Source organism: Phoca vitulina, unplaced genomic scaffold, assembly GCF_004348235.1.
Source record: "Phoca vitulina isolate PV1807 unplaced genomic scaffold, GSC_HSeal_1.0 scaffold7, whole genome shotgun sequence".
NCBI classification, from domain to species: domain Eukaryota; kingdom Metazoa; phylum Chordata; class Mammalia; order Carnivora; family Phocidae; genus Phoca; species Phoca vitulina.
In genome coordinates, this window is record NW_022589710.1 from 54,584,662 (window position 1) to 54,605,121 (window position 20,460).

Consider the following 20,460-nt stretch of genomic DNA (forward strand, 5'->3'; position numbering starts at 1 on the left):
CTTGTAAATAATGAGATCCAGAGGAAATCTCTAATTTTATTTAATGGTAGTTTAGGTTTGATTCTGACTCGACCATTTTACTGGGACTCCTAACAAGAAGATGAAAGGATTGAACTGCAAGCCCCATGTCCTTCTTTTTTCAAAATTAAGAGCACGTTGCACATGAAGGAGTGGTAGTTGGTATCTGTGAACTGTGGTGAACAGGGCCCTTAGGTAATAATTGATGTAAGGAATAGGATTGTTTGGAAAAGTTAGGAAATGGGGTCCAGGGGACAGAAGCTTAAGAAAGATCCAGGCACATCACTGGTAGAGATAACCTCCCAGAATCTCTTTTTCTGCATACAGTAGCTCTTACCCTTCTCCAATGGATAGTTACTGGGAATTCATAAAAACATGAAATGTTTGCTTTTTTCATGTCACTCCAAAATTTAACTGTAAATCCCAGGTGACAGCAATAGAGGTTTCAGTGTCATCTCTGCTTGTCCTGTTTAATAGAAAGGGCTGGGAGGGGCGGTTCATTGTGGTCATGGGCACATCCAAGAACCACCACACACAGAGGGAATCTCAAGTACACCATGGTGGTTCAGTGTGGAATTAGGTGGGCCGGAGTTGAATCCAAACTGTACTATTAACTGACTGTGAAACTGGGGTCAAATTATACATCTTATCTAAGCCTCTTTTGTAAAATGAAGATACTAATTTTTATTAGTGTTCTTGTAAATATTAAATGCCATAAGAGATGAAAAGCATTATACACAATAGGATCTTAGTGTATTGTTGGTTTTTCTGTGTTTGACGAATTACCACTCTATGGATGGAGAGACACGTGGACTGGGTGCATATGTGTAGAGGTTCTTCCCTGAAATGTCTAAAAATTCATTTTATTTAAGATTGCAATAGACCCTACTGGAATACCTGAAGATTAGATTTAATCACCGCCAGAGAGAAAGTACGGTATGAAGTGAGACATTTGGAGATGGGAACCATGCTTCATGTTCCTTGTCATTGTTGTAACTCATATTTAAGTCTGAAAGCACTCATTTGGTCTTACTTCCCTGTGTCCTGTAGCAGGTAGGGCGTGTGTCATTATTCCTTCCTCATAGCATCACCAAGAGGAAAATGACATGCTGAAGGGCATGCCCCTTTCTGTTATGCATCACTGTATACTACACAGTCATCCTATCAACAGTTGATGCCATGAAATGAATGGGACAGGCAGTGTGGGGTACTCAAAAGATCGTTAGGTAGGTGGGTGGAAGGTCTGAGTTCTAGTTTTTGTGCTGTCTCAAAAAAAAAAAAAAAGTCCTTTGCTTTCTGTCAAATTACTCAACATTCTTGAACCTCGGTTTCTTCATCTGTTCAACACTGGACAGTTCCAGTAATTCACTAATTATCAGAATATAGGGAGCTAAGCATTAGTGATTAGGAGCTTGGCTCTGGATTCTGTCTGCTCGGGCTTGGAGCTGCTTTCCCTACTTGACATCTCTGGCGCCTTGGCAAGGACCTCAATCTGTGTAAGCCTCACTTTTCTCATCAGTGCAGTGGAAATAGCCAAATTAAAACCTCCTTAAAGAGTTGCCTTAGGATTCAATGAGGTAATACATGAAGTGTTTAGCAGAGTACCTGGTCGAATTACATGCTCAATAGATATTGACAGGCTTTCCAACATGCCTTATTCAAAAAAAGGTATGGTAAGTATCTCTGATGTTTTCAAAAAGCAGCAGACATTAATGTGTCCCTGCATTACTGACCCAACAGCTTAGGGTATGCCCTTCAAAGCTACTCAAGGGCAGGTGATCACAGAGGAACATCCCACCGGCCTCTTCAGACATACAGTCCCTCTAGCTCCCTCTAAAAGCTCAGTAAATGTTTGACAGTGATAATGTTGATGATTGTCATAGCTGGGAGTTTGCTGGTGCAGACAGGTAAGACATGGGGACCTTTTAGTTTCTGGCAGGATTTGGAAGGCTGATTGTGAAACCTTTGGTGTGAGCGAGCTATTCCAGAAATCCTGCCAATAGGCCTAAACTGCTGTAACTAACAAGTCTTGTTTCTCTTATATCTGATGCTTCTGCCTTGCATTAAGTCTCTGGAAATTTACCAGCCTAACCACCCAAATCTAGTTTCAGAACACTGCAGAGGTAATGGCACTTTTTGATGCCAGGCTCAAGATATGACTCTCACGTTTAATTTTGACTATGGGTTTTTTTTCAAATTAAAGACAGTCAGCCTTAACACATATAGCAAATAAGGCAGAGAAGACCTAGAGAACATCCACCTTCCACCTGGTGGTTCTTTTCTTTTGATTCAAATTAGGTTGTATGGGTGTCTGCCTTAGTCGTTGTTATGAAATGCACACCCACTCTCCTTTGCAGCCTTCAGGCAGAGAAAGGATGCAATGGATAATGTGGCCGTAAAAGTTTATTGGCCAAGAAACATGAAATCAGGACAAAATGTGATGATCAAATCTCTTTAGAATGCAAACAGGGTATGTAGTAGTGGCCAGCTTTTAAATGCTTGCCCCCAATATTCCACATGCACTCTGTCTCTCCCGCTCTCTCCCGGTGATACCAATGGGATCATTTAAAAGTAATTTCTCCTTACTGAACCCATTGGAACGGCAATTGTCTAATTCATATTTTATCCCCAGTTCCAGCACTGACAGGGTATAAAGTTAGGGATTCAATACATATTTGTGGAAGGCAAGAAGGAATCACAGGAGGAAGGAGAAAGAAAGAAAGAGAGAGGAAGAAGGAAAAGAATGGATTTCAGCTTACCTCCAACAGGTGATTATAAGTAATTTTGTTGGTGCTGGTGGTTCTGCACTGTAATTTTGGAAAAGGACAGAGCCTTTAGTCCTATTGAAGACATAGCATAACATGACTTTTGGAGTGCACTGAAACTCAGTTCTGCCTGTGTGCTTGACATGGGCTATCCGAATTACTATACAAACAGAATAAATTCAGTTTTATATTCAGCTTATAGGGTAGGGCACATACTTTTCAAACATGATTTTGAGGGTTTAAATTGGAAAGAAAATCTCATCTGGAGTAGAAAGTCAAGCCTCTCTTCTCTTTCCATTCTCATATAGAAGAAAGGAGAACACATTTTATTTTACTCTTTTTCAAAGCACTTAACTTACGTATTAAAGGGCTTCATTATGCTCTGCAGGACTCTATAAAAATTTAAAGAAGGATGCATGATTGAACCAGCAATCAACAACTATTTATTGAAGTCCCAAATGTCAGAAAGTTCCAAGTGCCAGTTTAGTGGTCTTCTTGAGGGATTTAATAAACTGTCATCTTGCAAAGAAAAAAAAAAATCACTGCAGAAGACAAACATTTGTCAGCGAGTGGTCACAGGCTGCAAATGCCCGTTCTACAGAATGGAAGTCTTATGTGCTTCATTTCTTGATATATTATTCCAGCTAAGAAATACAGTCCAGGATGTACAACATTTTCATTTTTTCTTTTTTTTGAAGCTTGCCAGATGCGTACAGATGACTCTGAGTTCCTACGTCTTTGCTGCTTGAATACCTATTTTGAATCCTCCACACCTGTCCTTAGCTGAAAGCTGACATTCCAATTAAAGCCGACAATAAACTCAGCTGAGAATCCCTCCCTCCCTCTTAAAATTGTGATATTTCTACTTGATCGATTATTTGTAAAATTCAGTTCATTGCCTTTGGCCAGTCAGCATTGTGAATAGGAGTTTCGTGTTTAACCTGATCCACGGAATGGTTATGTGTTTGTAGCCATTTCTTTTTGAATGTAAAAACAGAAAGCTACTGCTGTGAATTATTTAATTTGGCCTGGTTAAGAGAACAGTACTGTATCACTACAGGATGCTGCTAAGGTGGTTCTGAGGTTCTTTTCCCCTGAAGGTTGCTTGCTGTATGGCAGGGTAACAGGAGGCCCTGTCATAAGCCAGCCTCACACGCCTTCACCCCCTGGGTATACATCACACCCTGCAGAAGGCACTGATGTGGATTAAAGACCTAAAACATCATCTAATAATGCCTGTCTAATGGAGATAGGCATCATTCTGGTAATGTAATTGTGGTCCTTAGACACTTGCAAGTTAGAAATTTGATTTTACTCCTCATGTAAGAGCTATCTTTATTGAAAGGGAGTGATGCAGGGCGCCTGGGTGGCTCAGTCGTTAAGCGTCTGCCTTCGGCTCAGGTCATGATCCCAGGGTCCTGGGATCGAGTCCCACATCGGGCTCCCTGTTCGGCGGGAAGCCTGCTTCTCCCTCTCCCACTCCCCCTGCTTGTGTTCCTGCTCTCGCTATCTCTCTCTCTGTCAAATAAATAAATAAAATATTAAAAAAAAAAAAAAAAAGGGAGTGATGGAAAGTTTACAGGTGGCAAAACATGGAAGGCTTTTCACATCAAATGTCACAGTAGATTCAGATCCTGATGTAAGGGGCCAAAGGAGGTTGGAAGCCCACATAATCTTGCTGTGCCTTCAGAAATGAACTAGTCACTGTGTTAGAATATGCCCAGATTCCTATAAGACGCTGTAGGTGGGCAACATATTTCTTCCCTTTGTGAAAATCTTAAAAATGAATCTGGTAAAGAGAGAACAAAAGGGGAAGAACACCAACTATTGAAAACTGGTGAAGAAATAGCTGTTTGAACTTTTAATGATTAGAGGAAGAAAATAAGTGTTAAGAGGTATACATGTTTCTCTTTTCTAGCAGTGAGACGGTAATACAATATGGATAGAAGGCACATAATTAAGAAATTTACTATTAAGCTGATAAATTCAGTCTTGTGAATATAGATATTTTGTACTTAAAACTGTCTGGAATATGCAGATGATTCTCTTAAAATTAAATCAAAGCAATAATAATAGGTAGTGCTGTTTGGATATTTAAAATGTCTTCAAAGTCTGATATCCTAGAGACAGTTTTATAGATTTTTATCTGCAATATTTGTCAGTTTGTGAGAATGCCCACTGGGTTGTTGAAAGTTAAGCATACAGGGGTATGTGCAAGGCACAGTAATTTCATTGGTAGGAGCTTTATTGGAGATAGTTAGCTTAACCTTTTGACAAGCTCTTGCCTACATCTTAAACATCCCGCTTTCTGTCCCGAAATTTTACCTATAAGTGGTACTCTACTGGTGTCAAAAAGCTGTGGATAAAATTCTATTGGGAAAATGTTTTAGCTTTCAAAATGGAATTGTAGCCGGAGCCTGGTCTGAGAACCACACGTTCTTTGGAGAGAATCTTATTTTCAGCCCGGTAATGTTCAGTAATGTTGCACCTGCTTTCCTGTGCAGCGGTGCACATGTACCTAGAAAGACTTGTAGAAAATGGTCAAGCTCGTCCTGGGGCCAGAGTCCTTGGGTTCAAATCCCATCTCTTCCTTGCCTTAGACAAGTTACATCTCTGTGCCCTAGTTTTCTTATCTACAGCAAGGAGGTAATGTCTACCTTATAAAGTTGTTGAGGAGGTTTAATGAGCTGATACATACAGTGTGCTCTGAATGGGGCCCGGCATGTAGTATGTGCACGTTAAGGATAAGCTATTTAGATTAGCTCTAGATAGTGCTTCCCTAGCACCATTTCTGCACCATCTGTAATCGTCTAGTAAACGACTTTGTGAACTCTTCTTGTTTTCTATGTGACAAACTTAAAAAAACACAGACCCTGTTACTCAATTGGAAGCTAAAGTCATGACTAATTTACAGGGTTCTTTTGTAAAGCTTTTGTTTTTAATTAGGTAGCTACATTATTAGTTTGCAGATACCTTGAGAGCAGTGTGCATATCATATTCGTCTTGTAATACCTCCACAGCTCCTAACCAAGTAGTGAACGATGTGATGAATAAATCTGCCTGCACTACTTCTTCTCTAAGTTTACATTATGAGTATTAGGTTTTATGAATAGAATACCTCAATTTTCCAGAAGAAGATAAACCAGGTGATGTACCTCCACAGACCCAGAGGTGATAAAAACAAAGGGAAACAAAAGGACACTTCTCAAAACTGTTTTTTGTATAACACTAGTTCACATTAGAAAGAAAGTGGTGGTTGTACAAATCTGGGACCCTTTTTAGAAAGTAAAGCAGGTAATGGGCATCTGTAAAAAGTGTCTCTTAGGATGTTCTAAGCACAGAGCATAAGGATAATGAAACCTCTGTGTGGCCCGTTTTGCTCTTGGAATATATATGTCCTGCACATATATGTGTTTTCATGTGGGTGATGAAGTTGTCATTTTGCAAACAGAACAAGAGGCAAAGGGCTCTCGTTTCCCTCCCGAGTTATCCTCAAGTTTTCCAGGGAAATTGTTTTTCCACCCTGCAACATTTATCCTTGCTTCAAAAGTTAATTTTCAAAACAAGTAAATGAGAACAAACAGAGGAGACAAAGTGGGGAGGGTGTAGGGGGAGAATCAGAGTCATGGGCAGGTGCTTAGCTGATTTTAATAAGAAGAAAAGCAACGGCCGATGTTCCTGGATAAATGTCGATATGCATTATTAAGTGATACAGTGGTAAAATATAGACTGTCAGAGGCATTTTTCTTCTGGAGACACGGGAAGAATTGAAATGCACTTTCAAAGGAGACATCTCTTTCAGTGTTTCTTCAATCATTTTCTGTTTGAAGCTTTAATTACAGTGCTTCTTGCTACCTAATGCTTTCAGTTTAAAATCACATCACAAAAGAGAGGGGGAGATGGGGCTGCTCTGATGAACAGCAACCATAGCATCAGCTTCGAGGTGTTTATTCACCCCGGAGTTCCCGCTACATGATGCCTTTAGAGATCAACATTTTGTTTTTGGAATGCTTTTGTATCATGCATGTCGGACACAATGTTTCTTTAGAGTAATTGCTACTATACTGCTATTGCAAGAGCAGATAATAACCTTCAGGAAATAACGTTTCCTGAAATAAAGGCACTGTTTATTCCCATGGTCTCCTCGGGATCGGGTCCTGTGGGTGGCTGGTGACTTCCTAAGAGTTTAGTATCCTAATCCAAGGAACCTGTATTTGAAAGATAGATCTAGATCTAGATATGAGCTGGCGAATACACATGTAAGCACATACATACACACAGGTCCGTACTTACCTACACATATGCATGCACTTTCATGCATTGATAAGGGTCATAATTTCTCCTGCTGAAGAATTTGTTATTCAAGCCCCGTCAGTATATACTCTGAACATGTGCTCAGCCAAGGGTAGCAGAGGTTCAGAGGACTCAGCCTCTGTCTCAAGTTGCTCATGGCTTGGAGGTAGACAGACAAGGGAGCAAGTATCATAACCTGCGATGGTAGGGGGGTGTATCCAGCGGCTTAAGCAAGTAAAAGTGAGCTTCATTTCCCCTCTGGGACCCTGGGAAGGCTCCAGGAGGAAGTGACCTTTGAGCTGATCTTTGATGAAGGAACAGCTAAGCAGATAAGCAGAAAGAGGTCTACCAGGAGCAGTACATAATCACTTCGGGGCTGAATTGACACCAAAATGAATATGAGCTCTTTTGTTTCCAAATAGTTTAGATGGTTTTTTTAATGCATTGTTCTCACTGCCCAGAAGAGGAGTCAGGGACCAAACCACAGTTGCTTGTAGTAAAGATTATATGTAGTATGGACTCTATGTATATATACATCTATATGGAATAAATAAAGTCCTTTATAAAGTTCTTTTATTTTTTTCTTTTTACCTCATAGCAGTTCAGCAAGTTAGATGAATCGGATCATTATTTTTCAGGTCAGGAAAAGGAGGCTCACGGAAGTGATATCACTTGCATATGGTCACATGATTCAGTTTCCCTCCAGTGATGTTCTGAGACTCACCGCTGGGACCGAGGTCTGCGCTGCCCTTGCCACCGTGAGGGGGATGGCGGATTCCAGGTTAGATCTAGGACCCCGGATCCCCCATGTCATCAGCGGTCAGTGGCTTTCCTCAATCATTAGTCACTAGTGATGGATAAAGAGTTAGCATGAGTCAGTGGGCCTGTCTCGATCGGTCTCACTTCATGCAAAGTTGGCAAGGCTCTTTATCTGTTTCGGGAAGACCATAGGATTTGAGCAAAAATGTTGACTTTCTCATAGCTCTGCCAGGTCCACTTCCCTTCTCCCCCCAGGAATTTAAACAAATGTCTTAATTCTGCATCCTCATTTCCGTACTTCAAAGTATTTCTGCCAGACAGACCTTGTCTGTTCTAGCTCTGACTCTTCAGGGATGGGTAGGTTTCTTTCTTTCTTTTTTTTAATTGTTAGTTGTCTACTACCTGTGGATTTACACCCACCCAGGAGGAACAATTTAATTTTCCTCATTTGTACAGGTGCTGCTGTGTGACCATATAATTAATTGAAACTAAGTCTGGAATCAGGAAGCATGGGGGAGGAAAAACCCCATAACCTATAAAAATTAAAAGTGATATCACACAAGAAGGGACTGCCTCCTAATGAAGACAGTCTTCACATGTCGAATCCATACTCTGTAACAAGGAATTTGTAACAGCTAAAAAAAAAATAAATAAATAAGTTGCTCATAAGAAGAAAGTTGAAAGATGCTATATGTAGCAATGTCACTAGTCTGCTTGATTTTGGATTCTGTGACGCTTGTGAGAAATTAAAAAAAAAATGAAGAATATTCTTTTCTCTCTTTTTTTCCCCTACAATTAAGATCTTTTTGACTAAGAAAAAATGCAGAAGAGCAATTACTCCGTTACTTTACTCTCCTAATTATAACGATAACCTTGTCACATTATCGTAATTCCCCAAACAGAAAATGCAAGATCCAAATTGCACCAATATTTGGTAATTTTACCTTGTTAACAGCTCACTGTCAGTGCGTAGAAGACTAAATTTTTTTCTCATTACCTTTTGGTAGCATGGTGTCTATTTTTTTTTTTTTTTTTTTTTTGCCTCCAAAAATGATGTTTCATTCTGTAGAACACATTTGTGTTCCACCACCCCATGATTTGAATGCAACTTTGTAACAGCTCCTCACAGCTTCCAGAGCCATCTCTGGAGCAGTCTGTAATTCTCCCCTGGCTGTTTGATGGTGACGGGACCTGTACCTGTATCAGGAGAGAGGAGCGCACAGCCTGGGGTGAAAAGTAGCTATTTATCAAGGTATCTTACAATCTCAGTTTATGTTGTTGTAAAACGTTACTGTGCATGTTCTGTGAGATTATATCCGCTAGAAATTTGTCAGCCATTGTCAACATACTGTAAGGAATAAGGACATGTATTCTTCTAGTCGACTTAATTTTAGTCTGCATTTCTTTGCCCTCGTTTTCAAAGAGACGGACTACCAGCGACGCTTGATGGTGCCATCTGTTAGGTTGTGAATTGTGCAGAGTGAGTGCTGGGATTCGACTCGAACACTCATAGAACCCTGGCAGGTAGACAACGAGGCATCCTGATGCATGAGTCTTGCCTGTGTGGAAATTCTCCCTCCATTATTATAGCAGATGATAGTGCTGACATCCATTAAACTTGCAGAATGGCTGCCTGGTTTATAATGCTAATGTAGGGGTGAGATAAAATAGAATCATAACAGAAATCCTTCCAAGCAGAATGGTAAATTTCCCTTATTTTAAAATGTATAATAATGTAGCCCTGAAAAGCATTAGTTCTTTAGACAGCCTCAGCCTTTGGTAAAATCATGAAATCGTGGGGGTGGTAGTTATTGTTGTATTTTGTTGTTGTCTGCTTTTAGTGCCCTTAAAATTCCAGAACTCTCCAATTTTACTTCTATGGGACACTTCGGTCATCATTTTTTTTTCTGGTCCTCAAACTCCTACCAATAAAACCAATCTCCTGATGAGTTGGTAACTCATTCCCCTACGGGGAATATAACTGCCACCAGTGCTAAAGGTTACTTTTTTGGAAGTATTCACATTTTAAAAACTATGAGTAAAGCCTTGGGCTAAACGCAAGTAGTTTCTGAAATGGAATATTTGGCAGCTACTGAAGAACTAAGCGGGAAGAGTGTTCATGGGAGGAAAGGTGTCGTTGCTTGTGAAAGTTCCCTGGACACCGGGTCAGCTTTTTAAATCCATCAGACTCACTCAGGTTTTCAAAAGGATATTTCATCTCACATAGACATAGACATTTCTGAAATTCAAACCCAAAGTAACTGGAATGTTATGTAAAAAAAAAAAAAAAAAGTTAAACTTCTTTAATGATCCCTGTGTTTCCCGGGGAGGATGTCTGGCAGGTAGCAAGAAAACCGGAGTTGACTACAATCTCTACCACTTTTTGGCTTTGAGGATCTAATGCAGGTTATTTGATTTTCTAGCAGGGTGGTCTCCTTCTCTGTTGACTGAGGTTCATAATACCCACCCATAGACTTGTTCTAGATCAGATAAGATGATATTAAGTAGTGGAGAGAGGGAGAGAGTAGATGGGCATTTCGTCAGGTAGTTGTTGCTGGTTCCAACTTGACCCCCTGTCCTACCTTTTTTTTTTTTTTTAATTCAGATGCAAGATCTCTAATTCATTTCATAACTGTCTTAAAGACTATGATGCTCACGGGCATCAATTATTTTCCTGTTCTTCAGGACATTCTTCAGGCAACAGCAGTTCAATAACAGGAAAAAATGCCATCACATGATTGCGTCATGTTCTTCAAAATGAGATCTATTGATGGTTGAACAGTATAAACAACAAGGAACATAATTGGTCAGAATGACCCAGGGGAAACAGCCCAATGAAATTAAACAAAGGAAATTTTATACTGTGAGGAAAAATCAATGGGTTGTAACAGAATCCTACATGGAGGGACAGAGCTCTTGAATCCTAGAGACCTAGAGAAGCTGTGTGGACTAGAGGAGCCAGGGCTTTTTGGTTTACTTTTCTAAGACTGTTTTCACACTGTTAAGTATAAATATAAATAATAAATACATGTGTTTTAAATCTGTTTTGTCTTACATAAAATTAGACATCCAGAAGCATCTATAGCACATCAATTTTTGAGAATTACAGTTTTCTAGACACTGTTGCCCTACTCAATTGGGTCATTACAGAAGGCTTATGAAGTATCAATCGTCATGGTCATGCCCAAATAATATCACAGCAGTTACTTCTGTCACCAGGGCCACACAAACAGAAAATGATGGAATTGGAGTGGGACTGGCTGTATCTGACTCCAGAGTCTATGCTATTTAACAAACGGCAGATGCATTTAATGCCACCCCACCCCAATTCCCACCTTTTGTGACTGACTTGGTTCAGATCTTCTATAATCTCCAAACCTCAGTACTTAACATGATCTTAGAAAAGAGAAACAAAAACAGAGTGGACTTCTCTTGCAAAAAATGTGAAATGTCCTAGGTGGAGAGTATGGATATGTCTGGTATTTATTTGTACATAACTTAACAGATGATAATTGACTCTAAATGTCAATGAAGATACTGGAGTTGAAAGGGAGAGGGTGTTAACACATGTAAAAATCTTACCAACAAAAAAAATTCCTTAAAAAAAGCAGTCCTTTATGTGGCACTTTAATGGACAGCCAGAAGCCAGGGCATTGATACTCTTCCAGAAGATGATCTTTATCAAAGGAAGTAAAGGACAGGCATGGGCTCTTCATTGGCTCTCTTTGCAGTATTTACGTGGCAGACGACCAAAGTGGCACTTGGACATTTACTCTTCTCTGCCTGTACATGTAGAGCATTATAGCCAAATGGCATTTTTTTTTCCATGTCTCATGAATTGATTTGGTCAATGACTGTGTATTATTACTTGAGTTGGATGGATACGTTTAGAAATTTTAGTTATTTTTTAAAAACTCACAGTGAGTAGCAGTTTGGGAATGTTAAAATTAACACTGTTTTCCTTCATTTAATACAAGTGGATTAACTTAGAGAAATAGAGGATAATAAAAAATTGAACAAACAGTATCCATCACTGACAACCTGAGTTAGAAACATATTTAGGTAATTAGAAGACTAAATCATTACATCTCCACTGGGCCAACCAAGGCCGCTCCAAATGTATTTATGGAGGATCTGTGTGAAGACATTTTTGTCTTTGGCAAAAAGGGCTGGTATTCTGAGTGTGCCATCGGACTCATAGGTAATGTAAAAATAAAGTATTTGAAAGTAGGGTTCTGTCATTTTCTATGTCTTTTGTAGACCATAGAAAACCATTTTCTATGTCTTTTGTAGTCATAGGTAACACTATTACAGAAAAATATGACTCTACCTATCATGATTGAAACAAATGATATGTAATTTAATATAGTAGTTTTTTTTAAACTGTGCAGCTGTGCATCGTCCTGCAGATCAGCTTCTTCATCTATATGATAAGGATTATAATAGTGCTGATTTCAAAGGATTTTTTGTAGTGATCAGATGTGAGATTATATCTAAAAGTGATTTGCAAGTTGAAAGGTATTATTCATGTGTAAGTCCTAGTGGTGATTATTATTCTGATTCTTCGGGGTAGTTCATACATTAAGCCATATTTCATGTGGCCTGTCTCGTCGTATGAAGTTTGTATAATAATACCTAATTTAAATCTATTTCCTTTGGTTTCACTAATTTACAACCTCATATTTCCTGTATAACCACAAGTTAGTTCTCACATGCAATCCTGGCCTTACCAAAAAGTAAACAATTTAATTTTATAATTCAATCAGGGCTTGGAGATTTTAAAATGTTGCTTCCTCAATATTAAAGAGAATTCAAACTCCTGAACTGATGGGTTGCATGTAATCTATATAATATTAAATGGGACGCTGTTGAACATACACTGGTCATTTCATAATAAGGAGATAAGAAATTAATCATGTGACCACTGGTTTTATCTTGTCTCTGTCTTACCATTCCTATGACAGCAAGAAAAGAGTAGTGAAGTTATGAACTATACCAGTTATAGAAACAGAATTGATGAGATATTATATACAGCAGTCAAGGTACAAAGCCATAGAAACCCTAGAGTTTTGTTGTTGCTGTTGTTGTTGTTGTTTTTAAGTACACTCTACCCCAATGTGGGGTTAGAACTCATGACCCAAGATCAAGAGTCACATGCTCTACTGACTGAGCCAGCCAGGCACCCCCTGCCCCCCCAGAGTTTTATTTTAATCTAGGCTTCCATTTCTGTTGCTTCTATTCTCTTCAGGGATCTTAGGAAAATGTGAATGAAATCTCCTGTTTTAAAAACTGCTCTTTTTTTGTTTCTGGTTTTTTTTTTTTTTTGTGGGGCGGGTGGTGTAGGGGCAGGATGAGGATAATGAAAATCTTCCTGATCCAAATGACATGCAGCCCGGGGTGTCATATATTGTTTTTGCATAGGAAGAGTGATATTAATACCTCCAGTATGTATGGAGTCATAAAAATAACTTTTGTCATAATATCTCTTGTGTGCTGTTCCTTTTCTCATAAGAAATCTGTCACATTCATTTTAAGTTACAATGTGAATATGAGACAAGTGGATTCTGCAGTTGTTTTAATGGGTTGGGTGTAAAAATAATGACCTTGATGGAGCTATTCCGAGTATTATGCAGCATCTGGAATGCCAGTAATTTCTTAATCTTATTAATAAGAATATTACCAGCTCTCCAGTAGGTGCACGACCAATGACCAGATTTCTTTATTTTGAAATTTTCTAGTCATTTCAGGAACCATATACATAGGGATGCATTAAGATGTATATGCTTGAGAGTTCTTGTGCTCAGATTATTGGTTTTAAAATATAGGTGGTTAGCTTTTTAAAAAGTTGCTATTTTGGGCTGTCATGCTTAAAAGACATTTGGAAATAGCATAAAAAAGATTCCTACATTGAAAGAGCTGTTTCAAGTCATGAGGGAAAATGTGCTTGACGTGACACTGATGTATTCGTACCTATTGAATCCATGGGTCCTTGGGAAGGTTTAGAACCTATAATGGAATTTATTACAAAATGCCAACCAACAGGCCATATCTTAGGGGGAAAAAAAAGTCCTTTCTTTGTTAGTCCTCCAGACAGAAACTTCACTGCTTGTGGAGTGCTTTTAATAGAGGATGAATAGCACCAATTTTTTGTAAGATTTTTCCTCCACTCCCAACCATTAGAATAAGAAAGATGGGTCTTTGCCCTTTGCCAAATCTAGGCCATGCTGACAGGTGAACTAGAGTAGGAAAACCACAAATGGAGGGAAATTTACAAATGCTTCTGTGCTAGTAGATTTCTGATGAAGTATCCTGATTATTCATACAATGGAAACTGGAGGACAAGGGAAGATATAATTGGATAGAGATCCACTTTCATATTGGCACTTGCCTAATTCCCTCTGGTTGAAGGCATTAAAGAGAACACATGAGCCAACAATAGTTTCTAGATGTGTTAGAGGGGGAAAAAGTCAGTGTTGTGGACTGAGGTACCTGATGAGCCATGCACGCATGGGTCAGGGGAGATGGTATTCAGTGGATGAAGACTGGGTCTGATTGTAGAAACTTACAAGGGAAAGTTTCATTGCGAGAAAAATGTAGCAGATTCTTGCTCCACTCAAGATTGAAATCAGCCTTTGCTCTCCAAGAATAAAATGGTTTTGTAAAGGAATCCAGGGGATCATCTTGATTTTTCAACCCATAAGATAACACTTGGTAAATTCTCAAGGCTAATTCTAAAGGAGACATTCTTACCAATCTATGAATGTGTGTGTGTGTAAGAAAGATGGAAATTTCTGCTTATATTTTGGTGAAAGCATTTTGGAAAATGCAGTATTTGGTATTATCCAATAGTTGATCCAAATATGTATGGTAGAATACACAGGATTTATATTCCTGGCCTAGTAGCAGCAAAAGAAAATGTCATCTGGTGGCTGAAAAATAATGTCAGTATTGGGTCCTATCAAATCTTTGGCATGAATAAAAGGGAACATATCCCTTCCATGTATCAGCTTCCCAGGAATGAAGCAAGCGTAAATACTTTTCAGTTTGGTCATTTGTGAATTAGTCATGATGAAAAAAACAGTCCGTTTCTGCCAGATGAAGGGTAATACAGTGCAGGACTTTCAAACAGTATTAATATTTGTGTTGTGACTAAAAAGTAATGAAAATAGTTTCCACAGGTCACCCAGAGCTTCTCATGATTCAACCAGTGTCTTTGAAATTTGGAGGAAGGACACATCTATTGGAACCTTAAGTGAAAACCTTAAGTGAAAAATGTGATGAGGCCTGTGCTCAGGGGTCATTTTTTTTTTTTTTTTTCTTCCCAGAGCAGCTGGGCCGGGGAAGTTGTGTGCAAATACATCCGTAAATTGGGAGCAGGATTGTGGATTCGAGCTTTACAGAAGTGGTAGAGCCGTCCTAGTTCAGCTGCCACATTGACATGTGCACTCAGAACTCTGGGCACCTGGGCAGTGCTGTGAACATCACGGTTTTCCCATTATTGGCATGGCGACTGCCCATAACAGAAACTCGAAAGGGATTTAGAACCTCTGAGCTTCCTTCCATTCCATACCGTTCCTGTTAGACTAAAATGGCGCTTTCTAGGAAAACAAGCACTGTCTCTATATGCCCTGAGTGTGTTTGCCCTGTGGCCATATTGTATGGATTAAGAGCGTGAATTCTGGAGCCAGACTTCTGGACTCAGACCTCAGCTCTGCCGTTTACTTATGTAGGAGACTGGATAAAGTTCTTTTATCACTCTGCCTCAGTATCCTGCCCTGTACAGTGCAGGTAATTATAGTACCTCCTTATGGCATTGTTGTGAGGGTTGAATGATTTAGCATCTGGAAAGGGCCTAGAAAGGAACCTAGCACAAAGTAAATAACCTGATGAGCGAATTTTGTTTTCCTGTAGAGACCAGGTGAACGCTTAGCGTGATTATCTTCTTTGAACAGCATGGTTTGCGCTCCCCCACCCCCACCACAGGTGTTACAGAAGGTTTGTACAGAGCCACCAAGCAAGGAGTCTCACCACTTATTTGGAAGTTAGTCATCCCTGTCCTTCTTGTGGTTGGGCCCTTGAGAATTTGGCCCCTTCCTTGTTTCATAATGGGACAAATAAAGATGAGATAGTGAAAGCAGAACCGTGTTGACTCAGGAGAAGGTGGTGCTGGGGGACGAACACGGGCCCTTGGGGCAAAGCACATGGCTTTGTTCTCCTGTCCTAGGCAAGTCACTCACTTTCTCACTGAGTAGGAGTGCCCTGCTTGGGCAATCAAAAGGGCTATGGTATGAATGAAGACTGAAATTAAAAGATGATTGGAAAACCTTAATGACCATGTGTGAGGCACTAATATACCGAGATAAGGGTCATTGCTAGGTGTATTTCCTGATTAACTCTACTCTCCTTGCCTTATATAATGTAAATGGAGCTTTTCCTTAAAAAATGTACTCACGTTTGGGGAGCATGGAGCAGCTCTGGACCAGAGGGGTACAGAAAAATGGTGATTGAGCTTCACACTCAGTTTACCCTCTGTTTCTTTTGTCTTTTCTTTTTCATTTCCATGAACCTTGTCTGGGATCCAGGGTCTCAATCCTGCCTCCCCTGCCTCGCCATTAATGAGGACACCTCCCTGTGGAACCCCACCTTGGCTGCTCTCTCCTCTTATTCTTGGGATACTTACCTTTCTCCTGTAACCTTTTGAAACCCAGTTTCATGGCCTGTAAAATGGAGCAGACTTTACCGACTTCAGAGGTTAACAGACGTGGTATGTAAGTGCCTGGCGTATTTTAGCCACCTCTCCCAGCCTCTTAATTCTGTTAGAGATTTGCAGGTCAGTCTATCTTTTATCTTAGAAATTCCAACTATGATACACACTGATCAGTAAGCCTTTTCATGAGAAATAGTTAACATTTTAACAATAATTTCCTGGCAACTATACTCCTTCTCTGAAACAGAAGGACTGTATGATGATGGACTTATAGGGCCTGGAGCAAACTAGTGAAGACTCTGTAGGGCAGAAGGAGGGCACCTTAGCCAGTACTGGTGATTACCATTTGCCTTTGAGCACTACTTTGGGATTTCTTGAAAGAAAAGAACTCTGCCCAAAGCAGCTCTGTCATTATTTCCACACATCCTTGGTGGCTGACCATCTATTGTTAAGGGTACCCAGTGTCAATGCAGGCTTCCTTTTTCTAGTCTGGGATGGAGTGAAGGGGAAATGTGAGCTCCCCTGGTTCCCTGGGCTGACCAGAAAACGGCACGAGGAACAACCTGGAGTGCAGAACCCAGCGTGGAGTCCTCTGGGCTGGGACCGTGAAACCAGGGCAGGGCCAGGACAGCACGGGCAAGAGATCATTTCCCGCACCCAGCACCACACTGGAGGCATTCAGCTTGGCCCTTAGGGAGGAATGTTAGTGACAAGGAGACAGGAGGAGCCAGGACATTGTGAGTGCGCTTGAGAGTTCTAATAAAAGTCTACAGACAGTCACAGTGGGAAATGTGTTTTAAGAATTTCAGATGAGGTTTATTTTGTCCCCAAGCCCTTTGGTTACCATGGTTTGTTTGGGTTTTATCAGAGCTACTGAAAAATACATTTCTCTTGCTAAACACTGATGAGCCAATGGCAGAATACCAATCGTGAAGTGATGTTATGAAAGCATTCTTTTTCTGTGCTTTTGGAGGGATTTTGCATTAGGAATAAAAATGATCACAAGTGCTGTCATTACCAAGATGTTTTCTCTTAAAAGTTTCAGTCAGTACAATTTGGGGATCATGCTAATTAAATGTGACAGTGAATCTTAGTGGCTTTTATAAAATGTTGGTATGTCCATTTCATCTACCACAGTATTCTTCAAAGAGGCTTTCTCCAAATGGGCATATCGTCTTTCAACATAAGAAAAAAATCAAGCATGGAAAGTGACAAGCTGCCTTCACACCAAATAAGACTCTTTATCTCTACCATCCCCCTTCTCTAGCTTCCAGTATTGACAGCCATCATCCAAGAGGGGAGAGTTGTCACTTTGACACATAGATTATACCTTGGCTCCTTTAAAGATGTCCTCTTGTTCTTTTGCCAACTTTGTATTGACCATTAAAAGTGAAAGCCCTTGGTTTTCATAGGTTTCACTTTTCAACTCTAGATTAGAATCTATGTGAGGTTATTTTAAGTAACTCAGTAGATATGAAAATTGAACATGTAATAATTCAACTCCTTTTTCATTTTAGGTATTAGGATTCATTGTTGTACTTGCTTACCTCAAACTGATCACAGCTTTTGAAGCAGCTAAATTAATTCACATTTAGAGGTCAATTATTTTTTAAAACATTGCATTGATGTGCTTTAATTTGTACTCTTAATGAAGGAGCAGAGTGAAGTGTATGGTTTTCATGAATTCTTTATGTTTGTGTTTTCCCTTATATTCTCATTATTTCTTTGAAAACAACTCTGGTAGCTTAATATATTCCATTTTACTTTTTAAATTTTTTTCCATTGCACTCTATACTGAGTCAAAAGTTTAGATTTTAAAGCCTTGTTTCTTCAAGTGTTTGTAAAACCTGTCTCTTAAGAAAGTGTCTGTTCAGGTTGCTCAGTGGTATTGTGTTTGGGTGGTATAAGGTGGTGGTAGTGTATCTTGGGCACTGGTGACATCCTAAGGATTTGGAACCCAGAGCTTTTTTTCATCTATTTTGCTCAAGCCTGAGTGGTTTAAAATGGATATACTTATTTCAGTATGGCATGCTATCTGCTAATGTTTTTTTCTTTAGAAGAGTACATCATTTTAACAGTCACCATGGTATTAGCTCAGGGTTGGCTATAATGTTTTCATGTTTGGATTTGCTATAATATTTTTATATTATAGAATTTCTTTTAAAATGGAAATTATCACACTCATATATTGGTTTCATAAACTTTAACAAAGTATAAGCAAAAAAAATATGGGATAGGGAAAATATTAAATTAGGGGGCCAGACAGTACATACTATGACATTTTCATCTGATGGTGCCTAATTGGCCATTGAAGAGGGTAAGCCAGTGGATGGGCTGGTTGATGTGGGTGCAAGAAGGAAGAAACAGTTTGTCTAAACTCTGAGCTCGTCCCTTCCATTGACATGTCCAAAGGCTATACCAAAGACTGATGCCAGAAAAAGGGAATCAAAGATAATCATTATTTGCCAGGTACTTCATTAACTTTCTTACCATGGTAGAAAGGGAAGTGAGTAACAAGATTGTGGCATAACAAGGTGGGCTGAGGCAAGGCCACTGGGGCAGAACTATAGTGGGACTCTCCTCTGACTCTGCATTTGACATCTGAAGAATACTGTTACCACCGTCTCTCTTGACTGGCTTTGCCAAAGCTTTTCTTGGCTCGTGTGTCCCATGATATAAACCATTTGTCAAGAGACACCATTTTTTCGTAGTCAGTGAAATGGAAGTGTGTGTGTGTGTGTGTGTTGGGGCAGGGAGGTGTTACTGCCAGCTTACTAAGATTGTATATACTCTACAGTCAAGCTTTTCTAAGCAACTCCTCCAAACCTTTTTGGGTGGAGTCTTGAAAATGGTCACTGTGATTATCTAATAGTTGTAGAGTGCTGAGAACAAACATGAAAATCTTGAGAACCACGGGCCTGAATAGCCATGGTCCAACTTCTGTGCCTGGCATTCAGTGCTGCAAATGACCTGAATAATGTACTGTCTAGCAATAAGTCATCACTTTGCCCTGCGTTTTCTCATTTCTGCAGCTTTACTTTTATCAGAAACCGAGGATTTCCTCTTCTTTGCTTATCTAAATCCCACTTCTCTTTCAAGGCCAGTCTCAAGTAGCTTATCTTCCATGAAGAATTCCCAGACTGCTTCAACTGTGGTGGTTCCCTTTTCCCCTGAGCTCATAGGCCTTATCAGTTATACCACTTCTGCCACTATCCATCAGCTATTCATCAACTACCATTTGTACTTCTGTGTTGTCCTTTGGTGGGATTTAACTGGCGTCATTTTTGTTCACTTCTCATGCAGGTACAGGTCACCCCCTTAACCGAGACCTGGGGAGCCTGGGAAGCATGTCTTGGAAATTTTGTATTATCAGCATTAATTAATCAGGTCTGATGTCCATGGCAGGGGTTATGAAGCTTGTATTGGTTAACTGATTATCAGACAGTTATCTGCGGACAGTGAGTAGGTCTTGATATTCTTTTATTGCTCATTGGTTCTGCACTTAGCCAGGAACAGAGCTGGTTCTTACTTCAGTATGAGCAGATACATCGTGACCCAGTGGACCCACAGAAACACACAGTCGTGCTTCTCATTCTCACCATTTAGTGGGCCATGTGCCCTGCACTGTGGTAGGTACTCCACACCTATTCATTTAATTAATCCTCATGGTTGGATTCTTTAACTAAAAAACTAACTTTTTTGGTAGATGCTGTTATTTACATTTTACACATGGTGAAGGGACTCAGAAGGTTTGAATAACCCACCCAAGGTCTCATGGTCAGTCAGGGTGGAACTTGTCTGAGTAACTCTCAAGATAGATCTCTTATCACCACTTTCCACTCTACTGGAAATCTATTGCATGCAGGCCATGCTGCAGTTTTAGCTTCCAGTTCTCCACTCTTGCAACTAACTGACTTG

General features: G+C 39.8%; 1 protein-coding gene across 4 annotated transcripts in view; it reads left to right on the forward strand.

Moving 5' to 3' along the window:
* FLRT2 (fibronectin leucine rich transmembrane protein 2) overlaps nt 1-20,460 on the forward strand; it is a 98,278-nt gene that overhangs the window by 21,372 nt on the left and 56,446 nt on the right. Inside the window, exon 1 of one of the 4 annotated variants that reach the window (XM_032405712.1) lies at nt 4,325-7,857. The exons of the other annotated variants lie outside the window; for them this stretch is intronic. The gene's annotated coding sequence lies outside the window, so the exon portion shown is untranslated. Of the gene's footprint in view, nt 1-4,324; nt 7,858-20,460 lie in introns of those variants that run through there. 4 annotated transcript variants of the gene reach the window in all.